This window comes from Bos grunniens, chromosome 8 (assembly GCF_055505025.1).
Source record: "Bos grunniens cultivar Pamir isolate PY7600 chromosome 8, Bosgru_T2T1.0, whole genome shotgun sequence".
Taxonomy (NCBI): Eukaryota; Metazoa; Chordata; class Mammalia; order Artiodactyla; family Bovidae; genus Bos; species Bos grunniens.
The window spans coordinates 73,924,200-73,945,747 of NC_141172.1; the positions used below are offsets into that span (position 1 = coordinate 73,924,200).

Consider the following 21,548-nt stretch of genomic DNA (forward strand, 5'->3'; position numbering starts at 1 on the left):
AATATATTGTTAATGTAAAAATGTTAATCCATACCATCTGATCATTATTTTCAATTTCTTTTTTGATCAGTCTAGTTTTTCTGTGTTCCTAACAAAGATATTGATTGCATTCTTATCCTATTTGCAGCTTCTTATTTAATATTTGCTTTCTTTCTTACTAAAATTTACTCATGAGAGTAAAACAAAAAAATACAAGAAAAAATGAAATAATTATACAATCACAAGTCATAGCAATGTAATCAATTATAATCATTTAATGAATAATACTACACAAGTAAGGGCTACATGAAATGCAGCATGGATAATGTATTTACCTGGAATTTTTAGCATCATTCCATGTTTTTGTCTTCCACTTAAGAAGATATTCTGAAATCAAATGTGGAAAAGTGATGTGACTATAGGAGTTATCTTAAAGTTACTTTACATACATTTAAGTTAATTAATTAAATTACATGTATACTGAAGTCAGTATACATGTAAGCTTTAACACTGATTATAATTTGTAATAAATTATTTTTCATACACTGCCCTGTTGAACACCACTTGCCAGCATATCACCAACTTCAAAGTCACAGAAATTGCCCTTTTCCAGTCCTAAGATTTATCTCAATGTACAGCAGTCAGTATGTAAAGCATTTAATATGCATATCTGATTTAATGCTTACAATATCTTTCATTTAAATAAGGAAATGTGCCCAAGGAGTCCCAGTGTGTAAGGAATGGAAGCAGAATTTGAACCCTCTTCTGATTCCTAAGGTTTTAACCTCCTATGGTACATGTATTACACTGATAAGTTTGTTCCCAAAGAAGGAATGAGTTTCCTGAAAGTAGCTGATCTCTAAGAGGATGTGACATGTTATGTTTCCTTACAAAACTTGGAAAGTATATAAGATAAAATTTAAAAAAGTTGAAAAAAGTCTAGATTAAACATCATTCAGAAAAGTTTAAAGTGTTAGTCACTCAGCTGTGTTCAACTCTGTGACTCCACGGACTGTAGCCTGCCAGGCTCCTCTGTCCATGGAATTCTCCAGGCAAGAATAGTGGAGTGGGTTGCCATTTCCTTCTCCAGGGGATCTTTCTGACCCAGGGATTGAACCTGGGTCTCCTGCATTGCAGGCAGATTCTTTACCATCTGAGCCACTAGGAAAGCTAAGAATAGAAGCTACTAACATTTTGTTAATATTCTTCCAGTTTTATATTTTAATGTCTATTGAACTGTTAAGTAGGTAGACTAGGGAAAAGGAGTCCAAAATGGCGGTGGCTAAAAGACAAGGAAGGTCAAAGGAAGGTCCGAAGATCAGAGTGAAGACTTCAGGCAGAACAAACAGCACTCCTGGCTAAGCCCAATTTACATAGGGCAGGCCTAGGTGGAGGAAAAATATATAAAAGGAGGAGCCAAAGCGCTTTCTCATGGACTTTCTCTCTTCCGCGTGCGTGCGCGCGCTCTCTCTCTCTCTCACTCTCTCTCTCTCTCATTCTCTCTCTCTCCCTCCCCCGTGCGCTCCTCCACTCTCTTCTCTTCGAGTCTTGGATTCTCCTGCTATCTTCTAAATAAAATAGAGCTTATAACACTGATTTGCCCAAGAGCTGTAGCACAGTTTGTCCAAGACCCGAGAGCTGTGACGCACCGAGGGCTTTAATGTCCATCGCTCCAAATCTTTGTTGTGACAAGACAAAGAACCGAGGAACATACACTCATGTGACAGAACTAAAAGAATGGAGTCACAATCTGCTTCTAGACAAGAGACTGTAGAAAAAGAACGGTGCCTTGTCTCAGAGACTAATCAGGACCTTTCAAGTGGTAATTTCTAAACTTTAGCCAAGTTTTGGGATTTGCAAAGAGAAGTTTGGAAATAACCTTACGGGAAAAGACAGGAGGGAGTTGAGTTCTTCTGTATGAGAAAAAGAGAGAAATTTGGCTTTTTTTTTTTTTTTTCTACCTGAGCAAAAGGAGAAAAAGAAAGTGAAGTCGCATCCGACTCTGTGACCCCGTAGACTGTAGCCTACCAAGCTCCTCTGTCCATGGGATTTTCCAGGCAAGAATACTAGAGTGGGTTGACATTTCCTTCTGCAGGAGATCTTCCTGATTCAGGGATTGAACCTGGGTCTTCTGCATTGTAGGCGGACACTTTACTGTCTGAGCCACCAGTGAAGTCCATGACTTCCTGAAAAAGAGACGAAAGAGGAACAAACCACTTGGTGAAGTAGTGACAGAGTCAGTTCCTAGGCAGATTGATAAGAAGTGCAGGATCCCTGAGGAGGAGAGATGGGTATGGTGTTTTCAAGGAGAAGATAGGGGTTTGGAATTCTGGAGGAGGAAAGGACAAAGGTCTTTTTTTTTCTTTACATTCCTTAGTCTTAATCACATAAAATGTTTTTTCTTTAAGTTGGGAACTGGTGATTACACAACAAACAACTGAGTTTAAACTCTGTAGGAGATCCACCCAGTCCATTCTGAAGGAGATCAGCCCTGGGATTTCTTTGGAAGGAATGATGCGAAAGCTGAAACTCCAGTACTTTGGCTACCTCATGTGAAAAGTTGACTCATTGGAAAAGACTCTGATGCTGGGAGGGATTGGGGCAGGAGGAGAAGGGGACGACAGAGGATGAGATGGCTGGATGGCATCACTGACTCGATGGACGTGAGTCTGAGTGAACTCCAGGAGTTGGTGATGGACAGGGAGGCCTAGCGTGCTGTGATTCATGGGGTCGCAAAGAGTCGGACAGGACTGAGCGACTGATCTGATCTGATCTGATTATATAACAACAATGTATCCTGCTTGAGGACAGATTCTCCTTCTGAAAACCTTCAGACCTTCTGATTAATCCTTATATTTTAGGATGTATATTATGGGAGTGGGTTTGGTAAAATCTTTCTATTGTTAAATTCTAATCCTATTATCTTAAAATGTAAATTGTGGGAGTGGGTCTGGTAAAATTTTTACAACCTTGAGACATTCTTTTGATTTATTGTAACAAATAATTTAAAAAGTATATAATTCCCTTTTCTAAGACTAGTGAGGGGGGCACTCTTTGTCCCCCTGCTGTTGTCTATGTCAGAAGTTTTCTCTGTCCCTTTTCTTTCTTTAATGAAACTCTGCTACATAAAAGCTCTTGAGTGATCAAGCCTGGTCGCTGGTCCCAAAGCTAAATCTTCTTTGGAGATCACGAATCTGACATCATTCACCATAAGCTATCGGTAGCCAAAGACTTTTAAGGGCAGGAATGTTTGATTTTCAGTTGTAACTCATTTGTGTTTTGTGATGCAGCTCTTTCAAGTCTCCCGAAGTCTGATGCATAAGGGATTGTTTGAGTGATTTTGTGTGAAATGCAAGTAAAAGGGCTACATGGGTTCAATGATAAAGCCAATAAGAAATTGCACCAACACATGGAGCAGAGAATAAGTGTTTAGAAGATGCAACCATAAGCGTAAGATAACCATAGAGCACAGGTCATTAGGAATACAAAAAGGTAAGTCTGATGATAACATGTATCACTGAGCAATAGTTACTTATGCTCTTGTATGAGGCTGTAAGTAGGTATCATCACTTTGTAGAACAACTGGGCGTTGTCTTGTAAAGTTTAATTTGCATAACGTATTACCCAAACCTCCATCCTGTTTAAATACTGAGACACTCGTGCACACATCCAAAGGGAGACATGTGCAAGAATGATCATGGCATTGTTCTTAGTTGCAATAAAACAAAGAGAAACAACCCGATGTCCATCAATAGAGACGAGATAAATAAGTTCTCATAATCATAGCAAAGAATTTATAAGTGAGGGCAAGTGAAAAAGATACAGCTGTGTACAATATAATTTTCATAACACTCAAGAACAAACACATCTGAGTTATATCTTATTTAGCATATGAATATATGAATTCATGTAGTAGTTAAAATAAGTATGTAGCTGCCGTCTATGGGGTCGCACAGAGTCGGACACGACTGAAGCGACTTAGCAGCAGCAGCAGCAGCAGTTAAAATAAGTAAATAGCCAGGAAATGATAAACTAAATATCAAGGCAGTATATTCCTCAGAAAAAAGAAGACATGGAGACTTCCTTGGTGGCCCAGTGGCTGAGTTGCTGCATTCTCAATGCAGGGGGCCCAGGTTTGATCTCTGGTCAGGGAACTAGAGCCCACATGCCTCAACTAAAGATCCTGTCTGCCATAACTAAGACCAATATAAATTTTAAAAATACAGAATAAAAAAAAAAAGAAGACAAGGGCTTTGTGAAGGACATACTGATAATGTAAGATTTCAAGATATTGGTAAATTTGCAGTTCTTACCTTGGGTTTTTCTATTTAATAACCCTGCATGACCTGCATATACATTATACATGTTATTTATTAACATATATTCAAAATGTTACATAATTTAAAAGTGCATTGAGAGAGAAGGAAGAGCCACATGACTAGGAATGAGACATGTATCTATGATCATAATCAGCAGCCCTTCTGAACCCCTGGAAACCAGACTTACATGGGAACTGACATGTTGCCAGAATAGAAAATAAGGGGGGGACAAAATGTAAATTCTCTGTTTTGGGTCTTAGATCAACCAACCCTAAAGTTCACCCTCCCTCTAGACTTTCAGTTGTGTGAGTCAGTCAGTTACCCTAGAGTTTAAGCCAGTTTGAACTTCAGCAAATTTTACATTTTTACAGCAGAAAGTCTCTCGCCCATTTTTTACACTGAATGTTTGTCTCTTCCTTACAATGAAAAGCATTCTTCTGTGTATCATTGATGGTAACCCTTCATCACATGCGGTGACTAGGTTTTGTCTGTCACTTGGCTCTTAGTTTTTTGTGACACACAAGAGCTTCCCATTTCTATCAATTCTTCCTGGTGGTTTCTGCCTTTGCTTTTATGCTGAATAAGTTCCTCCTTCCTAATCAAGAACCCAAATGTGGTTCTGACATTAATTCCTTATGACTTCATGTTTTTATGTTGACTGAATTACTTAATCTATCTAGTATATGTGCTGGCATCCACAAGACAATGGGAGGTATCATTTTGTTTTGAAAACTCTAAGTCAGTTTTCTCAGCACCATTTTTAAATAATCTACCCTTTCTCACTGATTAGTTCCTCGTTATGATTTGCAAAACTCTCTCACAAGTGACTCTCTTTGGGGACTGTATACTCCTTCCCCTGATCTGACTAATTACTGTACGCTAGGAACACACCAGCTTAATTATTGCAGATTTGTAGTATTTGTCCCCTGTTCAAATGGAGGTCAGCAAATCTTTAAGACTGTTCCTTCAAAATACATTCCATATTTGACAACCCTTTCTCATACCCAACTGGCAAGATTCTCACACCAACCACTATCATCTCTGATCCAGAATTCTCCAATCATCTTCTGATTTATCTTTCTTTGTCCACTCTTGTCCTACTTTGGTCTATCCAGGATGCTTCTTTTTTTTTTTCAAAACCTTAATCAGACACCTCTTCCCTATTCAAGACTCTCTAATTACTTCCCAATGGCTTTCACACTTATGACAAAAATCCTAGATTCTCCCTGTGAGTCAGTCAGTTACCTTACAGCTTAGTTAAAACCACAAAGCTATAAATTACCTGGCCCCTGCAGCCTCCTCACCTTCCTTTCCTACCATCCTGCCTCTCTATCTTCTGCATTTTGGCCTTGGTGTTGCCACTGTGAGCTCCATCTTACTCCCTCCTTTGGGTTCTTTGTTTCCTCTATCCATAAGGCCTTGCCCCAGATCTTTGAACTGCTCATTTCTTATTTTATTCATGTCTTTGCTTGGAAATGAGCTTCCCTGGTGGTTCAGGTGGTAAAGAATCTGCTTGCAATGCAGGAGACCCAAGTTCAGTTCTGGGTCGGGAAGATATCTTGAAGAAGGGAATGGCTACCCACTCCAGGATTCTTGCCTGGAGAATCCCATGGACAGAGGAGCCTTTTGGGCTACAGTCCTTGGGGTTGCAAAGAGCCAGACACAACTGAGCAACTAAGCACGGGCACACAGTAATCCTGTGAATCAAACCAGAGAAGAAGAGAAAGCCAGGCATGCACAGTGAGGGGAAGAAGAAGAGACTGCAGAGGCGCTATCTCAGGATGGCTTTGATTTGCATTTCCCTGGTGATTAGTGGTGTTGAATACATTTTCATGTACATGTTAGACATTTGTATTTCTCTTTGGAGAAATATTTAATTCTGTTCCTCTGACCATTTTTTAATCGGCTTGTTTGGGGATATTTTCTTTTTTCTGAAATTTTATTACTTTTAATACACATTTGACAAGTAGAAACTCTCACACCACACACCATCACAGAACCAAGTGTTTCCGTTTCATCAAACTTATTTAGCTATTTACAGTTTCACCTGAACAAAAGCTCAACTAAAGACATCTTATTAATAATAAAGAATCTTTGTTTATTATTTTTTGAGAATATATTTTTGACCTGGCTTTAATGATACTATCCATTATAATTTTTGAGTTGTATAAGTTTTTGATATATTTTGGATATTAATCCTTTCTCATATATATGATTTGCAAATATTTTCTCCCTTTCTATAATTTACCTTTTCATTTTGTTAATGGTTTCCTTTGCTGTGCAGAAGCTTTTCAGTTTGATATATGTTGACTGTATTTCTAAGTACAGAAAATACAACATGTGGCTAGCTTTTTTAATTAAAGTTTTAATTTCCAGTTGAAAGAGGTAAATAGAAAGTTGTATGTTAAATATACACAAAAATTAAAATTCAAAAACATGTATTAGTATATAGGTGCACAAAAATTTACATTGGAGTTGTCTAAGAAAAACTAACACTTATTATGGCAAAGATGTTTTTAACTAGGTAGTCTACGTGTTATCTTGTACTTGTTTTTGTTTTTTTTAAACTCCAACATACCTTCCTTGTATGTTACAAATTTTCCTGGGTCTTGCCTTGTGAGGAGCCATCAGTTAGGCTTGTTTATGTCAAGGAATCTGGGCTTTGCATAAGAAATCTGGCTTCTAGCCCCACAAATGAACAGTATGACTTTATCCATCTATCTACTTTTCATTTTTTAATTCATTCATCTAACACTGTGTGCATGCGTGCTCATTTACTCCAACTCATTGCGACCCTATGGACTGTAGCCTACCAGGCTCCTCTGTCCCTGGGATTTTCCAGGCAAGAATACTGGAGTGGGTTATCATTTCCTATCCCAAACCATGGACAGAACCCAAGTCACCTGCATCTCCTGCATTGCAAATAGATTCTTTACACTGAGCCACCTGGGAAACCCTCATCTCACATTAGCTATTTACCTAATATATGCCAGAAACTGAGTGAAGATCGAGAATCAAAATAAAAAATGAAGCAACATTTCTACCCTCTAGAAGCTCCAATAGGGGAAAGAGATATGTTAACCAAGATAAGAATATAATATTATATGGATCAAAAAGAACTATGTAGGGTAGACCTCCCTGGTGGTCCAGTGGTTAAAACTCTGTGCTGCCAATGCAGGGAGAGTGGGTTCAATCCCTGGTCAGGGAACTAAGATCCCCCATGCTGATCTAGCATCAGGTCAGAAAAGCTCAAGGCTGCCAAAACAATGTACTGACTTCCTGCCTTTCTTAAAGGATTTATTTTAAAGGCTTACAACTGTATATCCTTCCACTGTCCCTTTGAGATGTACATACATCTCCTATAACCCAGGACAGTCTCAAGGACCTGAAAGCCCTTCCTTTGAAACGGAGTTCTCAAAAAGGAGTGGGGCTCTGCTTTCCAGTCTCTAAGGGAAAGTAGCAGCCTGACACTCCCTAATCAAATTCATGCTGGCCAACCCTCTTAACCACTTTTTGTAACTTCAGTTGCTTGACTGCCCAAGCCTCCTCCCCCCATCACTTCTCCCCACTCCCTCATTCTCATTTTAAAGTGCCTATTTAGAGACTTCCCTGGTGGTTCAGTGGTTAAGAGTTAGCCTTCCAATACCGGAGACACAGGTTCCATCTCTGATCCAGGAATATCCCACATGCCTCGGAACAACTAAGCCTGTGTGCCACAACTGTTGAACTTGTGCTCTAGAGTCTGGGAGTTGCAACTACTGAAGCCCACATGCCCTAGTTCCTAGAGCCCGTGTTCCACAACAAGAGGAGCCACTGCAATGAGAAGCCGGCTCACCACAACTAGAGAGCAGCCTGCGCAGCAACAAAGATCCAGCATAGCCAAATATAAAAATGTTTTGTTTCTTAGTTGCTAAGCCCGACTCTTTGCAACCCCATGGACTGCAACATACCAGGCTTCCCTGTCCTTCACTATTCCCCAGAGTTTGCTCAAACTCATGTGACATTGTGTCGATGATGCCACCCAACCATCTAATCCTCTGTCACCCCCTTCTCCTCCTGCCTTCAATCTTTCCCAGCATCAGGGTCTTTTCCAATGAGTTGGCTCCTCGCATCAGGTGGCCAAAGTATTGAAGCTTCAGCTTCAGCATCATTCCTTCCAATGAATATTCAGGACTGCTTTCCTTTAGAATTGACTGGTTTGATCTCCTTGCAGTTCAAGGGAATCTTAAGAGTCTTCTCTAACACCATTATTCAAAAGCATCAATTCTTTAGCATTCAGCCTTCTTTATGGTCCAACTCTCATATCCATACATGACTACTGGAAAAATCATAGCTTTGATTATATGGACTTTTGTTGGTAAAGTAATACCTCTGCTTTTTAATGTGCTGTCTCAGCTTGTCATAAACAAGTAAAATTTTTAAGAAGTTTAAAAAAAAAATAAATACAATGAGGAGCCACTGAAAGTTTTTTTCCCATATTAAGTTTTTTAATTGAGGTGAAAGTCACATAACAAAATTCATCATTTTAAAGTCCACAATTCAGTAGCATTTAATACTTTCACAATGCAACCACCACCTCTTGCTAATTTTAAAACATTTTCATCACCCCACAAAAAAACTCTGTACCTATTAGCAATCACTTTGAATTCTCTTCTCACGCCAGCCCTTGAGCAACCACCAGCCTGATTCCTGTCTCTATGGATTTACCTATTCTGGATATTTCATATAAATGGAAGCAATCAATAAAAGTCTTTGATGTCTGGCTTCTTTTACTTATCATAAAGTTTTCAGAGTTCATCTCAGTTATAGTGTAAATCCTTTAAAATCTAGTAATTCCTTTTTATGGATGAATAAGATTCCATTGTGTGTATGTAACGTGTTTGGTTTATCCATTCACCCTTGATGACATTTGGTTGTTTCCACCTACTGGTTATTGTGCATTGTTCTGCTATGGACGTTCATGTCTATGGAGGGACTAGCCAGCCCTCAAAGTTCTTGCTTAAGTAACTACAAGAAATGTTTGTCCTGCCACTGCATTTAATTCCAGAGATTATCCTAAGGGAGATAAAAAGTGCTGAAACTGTATGTTGTTCCTAGCTGAACCCAAGCAGTCTCTGAGAATTGTTTGTTATTAACAGAAATTTGGAGGAATTTGGGCTTTTAGAGTAAAACCATCTTTACAGCTTTCTAGTATTTATTTGAGTTTTTTCTAGATAGTTTTGGGCTTTCCAGGTGCTCAGTGGTAAACAATCTGCCTGTCAATGGGAGATGCGGATTTGACCCCTGAGTCAGGAAGAGCCCCTGGAGAAGGAAATGGCAATGCACTCCAGTATCTTATGGGGAGAATTCCATGGACAGAGGAGCCGAGCAGGCTACAGTCCAAAGGGTCTCAAAGAGTCAGACACACCTGAGTGACCGAGTATCTAGATACCTTTACTAAAAAGAGCTTTTTTGATTGTTCTTAGTGAAATGCAATTCACAGGTTTGAGGAAGGGGATAGAATTTAATTCTCTCAGTGACAGACTGAGAACAAAATGGAGCTTTATTTCCCTAATAAAGTTCCTACTTAAGAAACTAGCCTTTTTAATTATGCTAATTATTGTTTCTCAAATCAGCTCTTTTATAAAATGTTTTACAGAACTCATTAAAAATTTAAGAATAAAATGGAAACGATGAAGCCATAAAATCATGGGTTAAATATAAACAAGTCACTTCATTTCTTTAGGTTCTAGAGAGATTTTCTAAAATAAGAGGCTGGATTTCCTACAAGCAAAGGATTGCTGCCTTAATGTTATGGCTTTTCTTAATCCATAACTGGCTTTTCTGAGCTGACAAGATCAAAATGGATAGATCGATGGTGGAAGTTCTATCTGCTCCTCTCTGGAACCAATCCTGTGGAATTAGGTGGGACCACAGTTCAGTTCAGTCACTCAGTCATGTCCAACTCTTTGTGACCCCATGAACCGCAGCACGCCAGGCCTCCCTGTCCATCACCAATTCCTGGAGTCCACCCAAACCCACGTTCGTTGAGTCGGTGATGCCATCCAACCATCTCATCCTCTGTCATCCCCTTCTCCTCCTGCCCTCAATCTTTCCCAGCTTCAGGGTCTTTTAAAATGAGTCAGCTTTTCATATCAGGTGGCCAAAGTATGGGAGTTTCAGCTTCAACATCAGTCCTTCCAATGAACACCCAGGACTGATTCCCTTTAGGATGGACTGGTTGGATCTCCTTGCAGTCCAAGGGACTCTCAAGAGTCTTCTCCAACACCACAGTTCAAAAGCATCAATTCTTCAGCACTCAGCTTTCTTTATAGTCCAACTCTCACATCCATTCATGACCATTGGAAAAACCATAGCCTTGACTAGACAGACCTTTGTTGGCAAAGTAATGTCTCTGCTTTTTAATATGCTGTCTGGGTTGGTCATAACTTTCCTCCCAAGGAGTAAGCGTCTTTTAATTTCATGGCTGCAGTCACCATCTGCAGTGATTTTGGAGCCCTAGCTCCTAGCTAAGACCAACCTAGGACCATCCCTTTGGCCCTCTCAAGGAGCTTTCCAGCAGTCATTCCTTCTTTCTTTGCCATGACATTCCCTTCTATATGAATCCTTCTCTGGATCTACTCCAAACTTCTATTTGGTCTCCTATCTTAAAAATCGCTCTACTTTCTCTTTCCTTCACCCTTTGGGTACCATTCTATTTATCACCTTCTTTTAGAGCTTAACACCTTAAAAGTGACTGCTATCTCCAATGCTTCTTTTTCCTTTCTCTCTTGTAACTATTCTCATCATATTATTGCACTCCATGCAACTCTATCAAAAATGCTGTTATCAAGTTCATGGATGACCTTCACATTTCTACATTCAGTAATCAATTCTCAATCTGCACCTTATTTGACAGAGTTCATCACTTCCAGCCCTTTCACTTTCTTCTCTTGGTTTCCAAGGCAATACACTCTCCTGATTTCCTTCTACTTCAATAGTCATGAATTCTGAGCCTTTTTTTTTTTTTTTTCTGAGTCCTTCTAATCTCCCTGAACTTTCCATGTTGCAGAATTCTAGAAACCAGTCTTGGTCATCATCTCTGTATACTCATTGTTTTGATGATTTCATCTACTCTCATGACCTATATGGGGCCTCCCAGGTGACTCAGTGGTAAAAGAATCCATCTGCCAATGCAGGAGATGCAGGATACCTGAGTTTGATCCCTGGATCAGGAAGATCCCTGGAGGAGGAAATGAAACTCACTCAAGTATTCCTTCTGGGAAAATCCCATGGACAGAGGAGCCTGTTGGGCTACAGTCCATGGGGCTGCAAAGAGTAGGACATAACTGAGTGACTGAGCAGAGGTGGGCATGACCTATATGCTGCCAACTTCAAAATTTCTATCCTCAGTCCAGACTTCTTCCCCAGACTCTTCACTATACCCAACTACTTCCCCAAACTTACTATAAAATTATAGAATAGGCATCTGAACTTAACATGGACAAAACTGAAGTCTAATCTTTCCCCTCTAAACTACCAGTAGCTTTCCCCATCTCATAGATTATAACTGCATCCTCCTAATGGCCCTAGCCAAAAACAACTTGGAGGACTTCCCTGGTGGTCCAATGGTTAAGAATCTGCCTGCCAATGCAGGGAACACAGATTTGATCCCTGCTCTGGAAAGATTCCACATGCCCATGAGGCACCTAAGCCCATGAGCCACAACTACTGAGCTCGAGTGCCACAACTACCAAAGCCTGAATGCCAAGAGCCTGTGCACAGCAGCAAAGAGTAGCCCCACTAACCACAAGTAGAGAAAGCCTACTCTCAGCAATTAAGACCCAGCACAGCCAAAAATAAATTAATTAATTAATTTTTAAAAAACAAAGTTGGAGTTTTCCTTACTTCCTTTCTTTTCCTCACATACCATATCCAGTTCAGGAACAGATCTTTGAGCTTACCTTCAAATCATATCCCAACATTAGCTACCTCTTACCATCACTACAGCTTCTACCCTGACCTAAGCCCCCTTCATACTTGCTTGGATTGGAAAAAAAAAAAAATTCCTAACTCATCTGCTACATCCAACTTTGTCCTTCTATAGTCTACTCTTGACACAATAGCCAGAGTGAGTTTGTTACATTCTGTCAGATGATGTTTTTAGCCTTCTCAAAAATCCTCCAATTTCCTCCTGACTTACTTTAAGTAAAAGCCCAGAATATCACATTGGCAGAGAATTCTCTACATGATTGAATCACCCAATTAACCTTTCAAAACTCATCTCTGACTATGCTTCACACTTCCATGCTGAGTTCTAGCAGTACCAGTCCCTGTGAAATTAGAAATTGCTCTTAGAAATTATGACGTGAGTGATAAAATATGGCCACAAATTCTTTGAGACTGTTCTGAAATGGCCCCTGAAAGATGTTCACATCCTAGTCCATATATGAATGTTATCTTCAACAGCAAAAGGGATTTTTCAGACATAATTGAGATCTCAAGATGGGGAGAATATTCAGGATTATCCCAGTGGGTCCAATGTAATCACAGGAGTCCTTATAAGAGGTATGCAAGTCAGAGTGAGAGAAGAAAATATGACAACCTTCATACACCACCAGTGGGAATAAAAATGGTCTGGCCAATTTGGAAAAGAGTTTGGACTTTTCTTAAAGTTAAACCCACACCTACCATATGACCCAGACATTCTACTTCAAGTTACTCACCCAAGAGAAAGCAAATATTTTCATAGAAATGCTTATGTATAAATATTCATAACGGATGTGTTCATTCACAATAGCTAAAAACTTGAACCTAACCAAATATTCCTCAACAGGCAAAAAAGGATAAATAAATATTAATTACACAAAACCATGAAGGAATCTCAAAATGATTTTTAAAAAATGTAATCTGACATATAGAGACAAAAAAGCATATACAGATGTCTGGGACCAGATGTGAAGAAAGGGCATATGGCAAAGGCAAGGGTGGCTTTTGAGGGTAATAGGTATAGCCTGTCTTAATTGTGGCAGTGGTGTCCTGAGTGTGTGTGTTTGTCAGAGTTCATTGAATTTCATTTTAAACTGATATAGTTTATTGTACAGAGATCATAGCTCAATGAAGTTGATTTCCGAAACATTCATAGGAAGGAAAGAGTACAGAATATGACAAAACAATCTAACTACATTACAAATATACAAAACAACCTCTCTGAAAGGGGCAGGGGAAGAAGTACTGATTTAAGTAACTGAAAATGAGTGTATTTCATAAGACTAGAGGTAAAAGAAACTGCACAGGAGCACTGCAGCCTAGTTGGCCAAGTAATTTTGCACAGGGGTAGGGGTTAATACCTCTACCACTGTTATGCATGTATGCCAGAATCGAACAATTGAATAAATGAACGACAGTTGGTCAAAAGTGGCTTTCTCACTGTTGGACGAGAAGGTTAGAGACAGGCTAGAATAAAAGGCTAGAAAAGGGACTTCCCTGGTGGTCCAGTGGCTACCACTACATGTTCCCAATGCAAGGGGCCTGGGTTTGATCCCTGATCAGGGAACTAGATCAAAAATGCAACAACTAAGAATTCACATGCCACAACTAAGAGTTCGCATGCTGTAGCTAAGACCCAGCACAGCCAAATAAGTAAATACTAAAAAAAAAAAACAAAAAAAAACCTAGTTAAAGAAAAACTGTTATTTTAAAAAAGGCTAGAATGACCTATGTGATAATGGATCAAAGTTGGTGACATCAGTAAGAACTCATGTTTAGCTTAACTCACATTTAGCTTAATATACAGATGGCTGCATATAGAAATATTTATTTATGTGTGTATTATAGTGTACACATTTATGGCTAATGCACACATATATTTTCTTGGTCTAGAAGGACCTGGAAGGAATGACACTCGGTATAGCGTCCAGATTTTGGTTTCTAAGATTCTCCAATAAAAGGAGCCAGGATTCTTCAAAAAGACTAATTTTGTGGCGATAGCAGAAAATATCTATGATAAGTCCAGAGCATCTTGTAATGGCAGAAAATGATAAGTGTTAAAACAAACAAAAGCCTACATTGATCGTGGTTTGTCAAAGGGACACAGGGCCAGCTGAAAGGGCTCCAATCACCAAAGGTTGAAAATTTTGAGCAACATAGAGTTATATTATAATCCAGTGGCTCAGATGGTAAAGAATCTGCCTGCAATTCAGGAGACCCAGGTTCAATCCCTGGATTGGGAGGATCCCCTGGAGAAGGGAATGGCTACCCACTGCAGTATTCTTGTCTGGAAAACCCCATGGACAGAGGAGCCTGTCAAGCTACCATCCATTGGGTCGCAAAGAGTCAGACACGACTGAGAAACTGACACTGTCACTGCGACGGAAAACCAGACATCTCAAGTTAAGGAATATAGTGCTTCTCTGTGTATGGGAAGACACAAGAGATTGGGCTCACTGAAATCCTTCCTTTCATATGCATCTCACCTACCTGGAGCCAGTATCCTGTGTTTCCTTGTCCTAAATTTCCTCAGAGGTTATTGTAGGGAATGGCTGCAGTCTGACGGCTACTAAATAGCAGGTATTCCAAAAAGTTTGCTTTTTAAAATTCCCTGAAAAATATTTAAAGCGATAAAGAAGGACATTAGGTAACAAAAGAGGAGCACACCATCAAAAAGATAATATACATTTTTGTGATCATGCACATAATCTTGAAATACACATAGCAAAATCCCACCCAATTGCAAGGAGATATTGACATGATCCAAACGCAAGGGGGTGATTACAATGCATCTCAAGCAGAGACAGAGAGAGCAGGCAGATGGAGTGACCTGAGCGCTCACGCTGAACTGTCTGGAAATGAGCTAGCTATAGCCAGATGGAGTCTGCATGTGAACTCAGTTTCCTTGGGAACTAATGGCTTTCTCATGGCCCTCCATGAGGGGGTAAATAACAAGGTTTCCAGGTGCCAGGCAGCTAGAACTGCTGACAGAGTGGCCCCAAATCCAGACAGCCTGACATCCATTATCCTGTTTGTTTCCCCACCAACATGCTGCTTCCATTCTTTCAGCTGATGATGGCAGGGGAAGCCAAGTGGCTGGAGGAGGTCTGTGCACTGAAGAGGAAGACCCTCACTGCAAGCCAGCAGCTGCTCATCCACAGGTGTCTCTGGTCGATGGAGGGGAACCCCTGCCTTTTCTCCTGTTGATTCCCCTTAAGCTCTGTAAGTTTTCCTAGTGAATCCTGTTCCTGAATCTGTGCCTTCTAGCAATGCTGTGGAATTCATCCCACACCCTGGTGATGACAGGTGGAAACCCAGATAGTGACCCACCTGGTCTGACAGCATGAAATCTACAGGGGATTCACCTTGTAGGACATTCACCAAAATCATAAATCAATACTTTAAAAGCAAACTAATAAAATAGACAAGACTAGTCAAGAAAAACACAGAAAAGACACAAAAATATACCAGGAAAGAAAAAGAGATCATAGCTAGAAATACTGAGAATAAAGGGAAACCATGAAGTATTAAAGTTTAGATGGAATGGATCTTCTTTGAAATATAAAAAATTTAAATTAACTCAGTGATAGATTGGAAACATGAGTAAATCAAGAACCATTTAAAGAATTCAATCATTGCTCAAGCCTCCTCCATACCCAGCCACCCACCAGACATCAGGCTCAGATGGGCTCATAAACTATTTTATCCAAACCTTCAAAGAACATATAAATAATCTATCTCCTATTAAACTGCTTCAGATACAAGAAAAAGATAAATATCTATTCAACTAATCTTATGAGATAATTGATAAGGTAGTTCTAAACCCAAACTGGACAATTATAGAAAAGTAAATTATACACAAATGTTGCTTATATTTATAGATGCAAAAATATTTTTTAATTGGAGTGTAACTGCTATACTACGTTGTGTTAGTTCCTGCTGTACAACAATGTGAATCAGCTATGTGCTGTGCTGTGCTTAGCCGCTCAGATGTGTCCAACTCTTTGCAACCACGTTAACTGTAGTCCCCTCAGGCTCCTCTGTCCATAGAATTTTTCAGGCAAGAATACCCAAGTGGGTTGCTATTTCCTCCTCCAGGAGATCTTCCCAACCCAGGAATCAAACCAATGTCTTCTGCATTGGCCGGGAGATTCTTTACTGCTGAGCTGCCATGAAGCCCACACTTAGCCTCATTAAATTCTGTTACATTTGAACTTTTTAAAGTCTCACAAGTTCTATCGACACCCCTACAATTTTTTTAAAGCCAGATGAGCCTCAGACATCTCATTGTTAATTGTCATGAAACAGTGGCAGCACTGAGGCCAATGTTTAGAGAAAGATTTCTTGACTTCAACACTATGGGCTTTTAGAGTCAATGGGGACAGGTGTCCTGGGCACCTTGGTATGTTTAGCATCACACCTGGCCTCTATCAGCTGTAATGTCAGCAACATTGCCCCCTAGTTACAACAACCCAAACCGTCTCCAAACGTTATCAGGTATCCTCAGGGTTAGGGGAAGGGTACTCGCCCCCTGTAGAGAACCACTGGTCTATAGATTTGAGAACAGAAAAGATTTCCTCAATCAAGTGGCCACTTATATATAATGGCAGCTGTCATTTTCAGACTTCAAGTTATATAAAGGATACCACTCTTAAAAGAAAAGAAAAATCACATAAGGATGTATTATAGGCAACTGAGTCATGAGCCAAAATTAAATACCAGCGTGGAAAAAAGAAAAAGGAAGCTGTGAGTCATAAAATTAATAAAAATGACCTTTATTTTCACTATAATGAGTCTCAGTGTGGGTTTATTTTCATCTTGTGTAGGATTGAGAATTCCAAACATTTTCAATTTCAAGATTCACATCTTTCTTCAATTCTGGCAAATATGTCAACTGATATCTATTCATATACTGCTTCTTCACCACCACTTCTTTCTCCTGGACACAGACTATATTTCTCAGCCTTGCTTGCCATTAGATGCAGGTACATGACAGGGTTTGAGCCAAAGAAACAAAACCTCTTACAGGCAATCCTCTTTTCTCTGCCTACAGGTTGGAAGCAAAATCTATCAAGACCTTAAAGGATAACAGAATTGCAGAACAAAGAGTTCTCTTTAATGAAAGATTCACAAAACACTTACATTTGGCTTTAGACAAAATAAATTCTATTACTTTAAACCGATAATTTTTGAGGTACATTTGTTATAGTAGCAAACATTGCCTTATATAATAAGACAAGAGATAGAGAAAATAAGTGATCCAATGCAGGGGAGGGGCACAGGGAATCTCCAGGGGAATTGTAAATGGTGTTCCCCAGATGAGAGCTGGGCATTGGCTGAGAGTGCCAACCTGGTCCAGATTAGAAACAAGCATAGGGGCTTCCAGGAGGGATGGTGGGGGATTAGTTTGATTGTAGGGCAAACTGGATTGATGGCTATTTTGATGTGCAAACAACAAGATATTCTAATGAAGCCCCAGAAAAGAAACATCGATGAAATTTATTTCGGAAAATAAAATGTTGATACAGAAATGCAAACATAAAAAACTACTTGGCTCATCAGGGAACAATATTTGTTTGCATAGTTCCAAGATTGCATGTATGTGGTAGGAATATAACCAAAAAAAGAGAGAGAATTCTGTTAGGATACATATGTAAGACCAAATAAGAATGTTAAAACCTTGGCTTTCATAGTAAGAAGTCACCAAGTATTATGGATAAGATACAAAACCAAAAAGTCAAGAAATAGTAGTATAAGTATCTATGTAGAATAATCAAAGTAAATAGCAAGAGAAGAAAAGAATGTACAGTGGTTGCCTCTAGGAATTAAAAATCTGTGATAAAAAGCTATTTGTCATTAGAAACATTATACCACTATTTGACTGAGAGTATGTACATATATGGAGAAGGCAATGGCACCCCACTCCAGTACTCTTGCCTGGAAAATCCCATGGACGGAGGAGCCTGGTAGGCTGAAGTCCATGGGGTCACTAAGAGTCAGACACGACTGAACTACTTCACTTTCAATTTTCACTTTCATGCATTGGAGAAGGAAATGGCAACCCACTCCAGTGTTCTTGCCTGGAGAATCCCAGGGACAGAGGAGCCTGGTAGGAGGCTGTCTATGGGGTCACACAGAGTCAGACATGACTGAAGCGACTTAGCAGCAGCAGCATGTACATATATTGGACTTACCTGCTGGCTCAGATTGTAAAGAATCTGCCTGCAGTGCAGAAAACCTGGGTTTGATCCCTAGGTTGGGAAGATACCCTGGAGAAGGGAATGGCAACCCACTCCAGTATTCTTGCCTGGAGAATTCCATGGACAGAGAAGCTGGCAGGCTACAATATCACTTTGGTAAATATAAATCTATGTATTAAAAAAAAAAAAAGCAATTTGCTTACATCAGGCATTTCTAATCTTCAGGCTGACTGAACCACAATTTTTAAATGGCTTATAGTCAGGATATGGATAAATTTATCTTGATGGCAGAGGGTAAAAATCAATGTGCCCTCACATTGTTTTTGTAGAGTAAAATGATTTTTTGAGGGCTTTTTGTTCTTTCCTTAAAAAGAAAATAATACCAATAGAATAAAAAGGAATTATTGGCTGAATGTTGCATAAAATCATTTAAGATGGGACTTGGAATATAACTTTAAGGTTCTTAATAACTTTAAAAAAACTTTTAAATAACTTTAAATCATTTAAGATGGGACTTAGAATCTAATCTCTGCATCCTGGAATGCAAAGTCAAGTGGGCCTTAGGAAGCACCACTGGAACAAAGCTAGTGGAGATGATGGAATTACAGCTGGGCTATTTCAAATCCTAAAAGATGATGTTGTGAAAGTGCTGCACTCAATATGACAGCAAATTTGGAAAACTCAACAGTGGCCACAGGACTGGAAAATGTCCATTTTCATTCCAATCCCAAAGAAAGGCAATGCCAAAGAATTCTCAAACTACTGCACAGTTGCACTCATCTCACACGCTAGCGAAGTGATGCTCAAAATTCTCCAAGCCAGGCTTCAGCAATACTTGAATCATGAACTTCCAGATGTCAAGCTGGATTTAGAAAAGGCAGAGGAACCAGACATCAAATTGACAACATCAACAAAAAAATCGGGAGAATCCAGAAAAACATCATTGACTAAGCCGAAGCCTTTGCCTGTGTGGATCACAACAAACTGTGGAAAATTCTTCAAGAGTTGGGAATACCAGATCACCTTACCTGCCTCCTGAGAAATCTGTATGCAGGTCAAGAAGCAATAGTTAGAACTGGACATGGAACAACAGACTGGTTTCAATTTGGGGAAGGAGTACCTCCAGCCTAAAGGCTGTATATTGTCACCCTGTTATTTAGCTTCTATGCAGAGTACATCATGCAAAATGCCAGACAGGATAAAGCACAAGCTGGAATCAAGATTGCCGGGAGAAAAATCAATAACCTCAGATATGCAGATGACACCATCCTTATGGCAGAAAGCGAAGAGGAACTAAAAAGCCTCTTGATGAAAGTGAAAGAGGAGAGTGGAAAAGCTGGCTTAAAACTCAACATTCAAAAAGTGAAGATCATGGCATCCAGTCCCATCACTTCATGGCAAATAGATGGGGAAACAATGGAAACAGTGAGAGACTTTATTTTCTTGGGCTCCAAAACCACTGCTGATGGTGACTGCAGCCGTGAAATTAAAAGACATTTGCTCCTTGAAGGAAAAGCTATGACCAACCCAGACAGCATATTAAAAAGCAGAGACATTACTTTACTAATAAAGGTCCATCTAGTCAAAGCTATGGTTTTTCCAGTAGTCATGTATGAATGCGAGAGTTGAACTATAAAGAAAGCTGAGCACCGAAGAAGTGATGCTTTTGAAATGGAGAAGACTCTTGAGAGTCCCTTGGACAGCAAGGAGATCCAGCCAGTCAATCCTAAAGGAAATTAGTCCTGAATATTCATTAAAAGGACTGTTGCTGAAGCTGAAGCTCCAATACTCTGGCCACCTGGTGTGAAGAATTGACTCATTGGGAAATATCTTAATGCTGGGAAAACTTAACAGCAGGAGGAGAAGGGGACAGAGGATGAGATGGTTGGATGGCATCACCGATTCAATGGACATGAGTTTGAGCAAGCTATGGGAGTTGGTGATGGACAGGGAAGCCTATGGTGCTGCAGTCCATGGGGTTGCAAAGAGTTGGACACAACCAAGTGACTGAACTGAGCTGCACTTGAATCTAACAGGCATGCATTCTTGTCAGGGAAATACTTCAAGTTATAATACAGAGTGACTGGATGGGTCTGTGATGCAAAAATGTGATGCTTATTTCAGCCTATTTAAATTTTTTGGGGGGGCCATGCCACAAGCATGTGGGATTAGTTCCCCAACCAGGGATTGAACCTACACCCCCTGCATTGGAGGCCAGAATCTTAACCACTGGACCACCAGAGAAGTCCCAGAAAAACCTCTATCTATAATGACCTCTTTAGTGGGAACATTTTAGCTGATGCCAAGTCCACATCTGTAGTGAAAACATAAATAATCTACACACACTTCATCTTGCATAAAAAGAGAGCAGAAACAGCATGAACAGGAGAGGCAGAAAAATGGCAATAATATACCCCCTATTTCCAAAAGATGCCCAAACAAAAATATTCCCTTTCACTGTCAGACTATGGATTTGACTTTGTGGCCAAATTGTCAGCTCAGAAAACAAAGCAATGATGAATCTATGGCAGAGAAAGGAGAGAATAGAGAAATCAGAGCTAGTTGGGCTTTGATGGTATTTGATGGTATCTTTTCAGCCAGTCCTGCCCTGTCTGAATGCTCCCCTCTACTGTTCTTTCCTTCCTCCTTGGCCATCCATCCTCTTCTCCCTGCTCCAACCATCCAACAAGGGAGCTCTGAGAAGGCTAAAGGTTATTCTGGACTTCCCCCACCACCACCACCCCCGACACACACAACACACACCTTTAGAGCTTCTGGAAGGAGATTTTGTTAAGCCTTTGTGAAGGTGAATATCCCCATTGTATGGGTCACCTGAAGGCAAGAAGAAAATAGCAACATTCTATCGCTGTCTGAGCCAACACACCCAGGGCAAAAGATAACAGCACCTGCCAGACATGTGCTTGCCCACTGGAAGCTCCTCCCCTGTAGGCAAACACCCTCTGAGAAACTGCATTAATCCAGACACACTGGAGAGCTGGCCTTCTGCTTGGGTCATTTTCAGTTTTGGAGAGGGCTGATCTGTTTCCACGTTGCCCTTACTTCTAGACTTTAATGCCCTAGT

The 21,548-nt window shown here is 40.0% G+C and overlaps 1 long non-coding RNA gene across 1 annotated transcript in view; it reads right to left on the bottom strand.

Moving 5' to 3' along the window:
* Nucleotides 1–314: 314 nt before the first annotated feature.
* The window catches only part of LOC147367422 (uncharacterized), a 70,160-nt gene continuing 48,926 nt past the window's right edge, over nt 315–21,548 (bottom strand). The window contains exons 2-4 of the long non-coding RNA XR_015170077.1: nt 14,757–14,877; nt 2,008–2,165; nt 315–366 (exon numbers count right to left, since the gene is read on the bottom strand). This is a non-coding gene — a long non-coding RNA (uncharacterized LOC147367422). The remainder of the gene's footprint in view (nt 367–2,007; nt 2,166–14,756; nt 14,878–21,548) is intronic.